This window comes from Cherax quadricarinatus, unplaced genomic scaffold (assembly GCF_038502225.1).
Source record: "Cherax quadricarinatus isolate ZL_2023a unplaced genomic scaffold, ASM3850222v1 Contig1872, whole genome shotgun sequence".
In the NCBI taxonomy this organism is placed as follows: Eukaryota; Metazoa; Arthropoda; class Malacostraca; order Decapoda; family Parastacidae; genus Cherax; species Cherax quadricarinatus.
The window spans coordinates 70,001-74,728 of record NW_027196898.1 but is presented as its reverse complement, the minus strand read 5'-3'; the positions used below and the strand labels follow the sequence as shown (position 1 = coordinate 74,728).

The window sequence follows — 4,728 nt, the reverse complement described above, 5'->3', positions numbered from 1 at the left end:
GTGTTTTCTGTCATGTGCTATTAGTACAATTACTATGACCACCACAGTCTCTAGTACCACTACTACTAATTTTACTACTACTACTATGACTGCTAGTACAACTACTACCCTACTAACACCTTTCTACATCCACAGAGGTAGTTACACTGGCTGCTGCTCCTACCATAGCAGGGACTACCAAAGTAGAGAACGTTACCTGTATCCAGTACCACGATAACCAGACTATCGTTCAACCTGCTAATGTAACGTAAGTTGATGCTGCCAATTGTTCAATGAGGTACAGATGTTTGTCAAGGGTTTTTGTTTAAAAATTGGTTTGTTTTCGTCAGTAACCCCCCTTCAGGTAAACATGTTCTGTAGGTAACAGTAGTAATCCCTGTGATTTCTTTCTCAGATACACATGCCCTGGAGGATTTGTAGGCCTTGGTACTATCTTCAACTTTGTCAGTAGTAACTGCTCCTGGACTGGTCTGGTACAACCAGTCTGTGTTATACGTAAGTCTAATCCAACCTCTTATTTCCCTATGTTCTTTATTTTCCTGTGTTCTTCATTTCCTTCTATGTTCAAACACTTCTCCCACATTTGCCTCCAGATTTTCCTTACTCCTGTAAGATGTAAGACCTCCTTGTGCAATGCACAGAATAGCCTCCTTCCTTTCTTCATCACAACTGCAAATTTTCTGATGAATAAGACACATGCACAACATCTGGGGGCCTTTACTGATGAGATGAAGACACTCAGGTGTTTGCACATGTATTTTTACATGAGCCTGGCACTCTAGCCCATTACCATAACACAGTGAGTGTTTTCACGTATCTATCTGGTACCTGATTATGTTGGTACATAATGTGGAATGAGTATTCAGTGGGACAATGTTTTCACTCTATGTAGAGCTTTATCAAGCCATGATAAAGCTCTACATAGAGCTTAATGTGGCAGCTGCCTGATTGATTGATTATCCTTGACTCACACACCTGGTAATACAATAGGTTTTAATCTAGAGAGAAGTAGCTAGTTCTTCACAGTAGATAGCCTCAGTGTGGACTTCCAAGGTCTCTGCTGTCTGTCCCATGCACTCTCATGTACTCCCCTGTACTGTCTTCATAATCATAAGTGTGGCCAGTGAAGTTGTACATTATGAATATAGCCATAGTCTAGTGGCCTGCACACCTGGTTGTATCATGATAACCAAGGTAGAAACAAAGGACGAACAAAATGACAGCGTGAGTAAATACTCGTATATTTCCTTAACCAAACAACAAGCAGTTATATGTACAATATATACAGAGGATATGTACAGAAAGTCAGTTTGCAAGCAAGGAACATACTGACAACTGTCTTCAACCAGACTTGGAGGTAAGTTTGCCAAAGTTGTTTTTACCAGTGTACCACATCACTTCACAACATCGGCAGGATTCCCTGTGATTGGCTGGTTGAGCCAAGGTGCTAGCATGATGAGTGGGCACTGCTTGTTATACTCGTAGCATCTGCTATAGTGGTCGAGAGGGCATGCCTATGTGGGTGTGTTACATACCTGGAGTATACCTGGAGAGTGTGTTTTGGGGGTTAATGCCCCTATGGCCCAGTCTGCAACCAGGCCTCATATGCCAGATAAATTGACCCGTAAACGGTCCAAACGTATACAGTGGACCCCCGGTTAACGATATTTTTTCACTCCAGAAGCATGTTCAGGTGCCAGTACTGACCGAATTTGTTCCCATAAGGAATATTGTGAAGTAGATTAGTCCATTTCAGACCCCCAAACATACACGTACAAACGCACTTACATAAATACACTTACATAATTGGTCGCATTCGGAGGTAATCGTTATGCGGTGGTCCACTGTATATACGTTTTTTCAACATTTGAAAATATGTAAAAAAAAGTAGATCTTTTTGTTTGTTTCTTACATTTGAAAATGTATAAAAAAACTTTGATCTACTTTTTTTTTTGTTACATTTGAAAATATGTAAAAAAAACATAGATCTACTTTTGTAGCGCTACACATGTGAACGTAGATCTGCTGGACCGTTTACGGGTTAAAGCATACTCTTAGCATACCACATGTATACACCCTCTTCACCTCTCATATACTTCACGTTCTTCACTGCCAAGTCTTCAATGAAATTTTACTGGTAAAGGCTCAGTCCTGTTTATAATAGTTCATTTTATTTCACATTCTCTTTTTTTATGCCACCTGTGTACCATTTTAAAAAGCGTTTGTTATGATAACTTTTTCTCCTGTACCGTCATCTGTACCTCCTCATTCCACTAGTCGCTTCTCTTTCCTCCGGCACCCGCCCTCTGTACCCACAAACTTACCAACATTCTAACACTGGAATTCCTAACTCTATCCCACACTTCCTCCTTATAACCTGCTCTCTCTATCCCAACATTAATGTAACATTTACTTGTATCCAAGCATAATTACTGCTTACTGGTGACATTCTTTTTGTATCCCGTCTACCTTTTACTCTCACAGTAGCTACAACTAAATAATGATGTGATATATCTATCATCAGGCCTGGTCACAGACCGGGCCACGGGGGCGTTGACCCCCAGAACTCTCTCCAGGTAAACTCCAGGTAAACTCCCTTTACAGCATGAATATCCAGAAGTCTATCCATTAATCTTTTATCAACTACACAGTGTAACTATCATTACATCCTATGTCATATTTCATGTACTTGTTGATCTCTAATGAAAAAGTTTGGTGTTTTCCAAAACCAGTACTTCTGTGCCTTCCTTCAGAATCCATGGTGATGCTGTGTGTCTGTGTACTTACCTATTTGTACTCGCCTATTTTTTGGCTGGTTCCACTTCCTGACAACTATATGGCTGAAGAAATACTTCCTAACATCCCTGTGACTCATCTAAGTCTTCAACTTCCAATTGTGACCCCTTGTTGTTGTTTCCCATCTCTGGAACATTCTATCCCTATCCAACCTGTCAGTTCCTCTCAGTATTTTATGTCATTACATGTCCTCCCCTATCCCTCCTGTCCTCCAGTGTCGTCAAGTCAGTTTTCCTTAACCTATTCTTGTAGGACATTTCCCTTAGCTCCAGAACTAGTCTTGTTGCAAACTTTTGCACTTTCTCTAATTTCTTGAGATGCTTGACCAGGTGTGGATTCTCTGCTGGTGCTGCGTACTGTAATACGGGCCTGATGTACACGGTGTACAGAATCTTGAATGATTCCTTACTCAGGTGCTGAAGCACTGTTCTTAGTTTTGCCAGGCGCCCATATACTGCAACAGTTATTTGACTGATGTGTACCTCAGAAGATGTGCTCAATATTATACTCACCTCGAGATCCTTTTCTTTGAGTGAGGTTTGCAACCTTTGGCTCTCCTAACCTGTACTCCATCTATGGTCTTCTTTGGCCTTTCCTAATCATGACTGCACTTTGTGGGGTTAAACTCCAGGAACCAGTTGTTGCACCAGGCTTGCAACCTGTCCAGATCCCTTCACAAAGTCTGCAAACAGGGACACCTCTGAATCTGTAAGTTCCGTCATGTCATTCACATATACCAGAAACAGTACCGGCCTTAAGACTGACCCTCGTGGAACCCCATTCGTCACAGGTGCCCAGTCTGACACCTCGTCGTGTATCATCACTCATTGTTTCCTTCTTGTCAGGTATTCTCTAATCTATTGCAGTGCCTTTCCTGTTAAGCCTGCCTGCTCATCTAGCTTCTGTGTAGAACTGTGTCAAAAGCCATCATACAGTCTAAGAAAATGCAGTCTACCCACCCCTCTCTCCTGTCTTACTTCTGTCACCTTGTTATAAAACTCCAGTAGGTTTGTAACACAGGATTTCCTTTCCTTGAAACAGTGCTGGTTATCGTGTATGAGATCATTCTAGGTGCTCCACCGCTCTTCTCCTGATAAGCTTCTCCATGACTTTACTTCCTATACATGTCAGTGACACTGGTCTGTGTTTTAATGCTGTCTGTCTCCTTTCTTAAACATTGGTACTATATTTGCTGTCTTCTATACCTTGGGTAGTCGCCCTGTTTCGATAGATGTGTTGAAAGCTGTTGTTAGTGACATACACAGTACTTCTGCTCCCTCTCTCAGGACCCATGGAGATGTCCAGTCCCACTGCCTTTGAGGCATCTGGTTCACTTAGCAGCCTCTTCACCTCCTCCTCGGTTGTGTGTAGTGTGTCCAGCACTTTCCTCAGGATCTGATATCCGGATGGGAAAGATGACATCTGTTATCATTCCTGTGAGCCTTGTTGCCGTGAGTGCTATGATGTCTAGGGATGCCCCCATGAATCGTGCCACTCCTCACATTTATTTATTGTCTGCATTGCTGTTCCATACCTTCAAATTCTTTTCTAATACTGTATTCTGGGGGGGGGCTGTGGTGGCTGAGTGAGTGGGATACCTGGCAGGATACTATGGGAAGCTGTGTAGGTGGAGTTTGTTAGGGGGGGGGGCTGTGTGTTCTGAATATGGTTTGTTTTGGGTTAATTTGTTTGGTTGTAGTGTTGTGTGGGTAGTTCTGACAGAGGTTGTGTTTCCTGGGCCTCTTGAGTCAGGGCTCCCATGCCTGTCTATTCTTGTCTCTCTTTCCTGCCCCTTGTGTCTTTTATCCTCTCAGTTTGTCACTCTATTTGTGGTCTGTCATGGTCGAGGTACACCTATGTGTGTGTGTGTGCACTCACCTGTCTGTGGTTGCAGGGGTCGAGTCACAGCTCCAGGCCACATCAGTGTGTATG

The 4,728-nt window shown here is 42.7% G+C and overlaps 1 long non-coding RNA gene across 1 annotated transcript in view; it reads left to right on the top strand.

The window, feature by feature from the left end:
- The first annotated feature begins 134 nt into the window (after positions 1-134).
- LOC138851740 (uncharacterized) overlaps positions 135-4,728 on the top strand; it is a 5,526-nt gene continuing 932 nt past the window's right edge. The window contains exons 1-2 of the long non-coding RNA XR_011391375.1: positions 135-247; positions 395-495. This is a non-coding gene — a long non-coding RNA (uncharacterized lncRNA). The remainder of the gene's footprint in view (positions 248-394; positions 496-4,728) is intronic.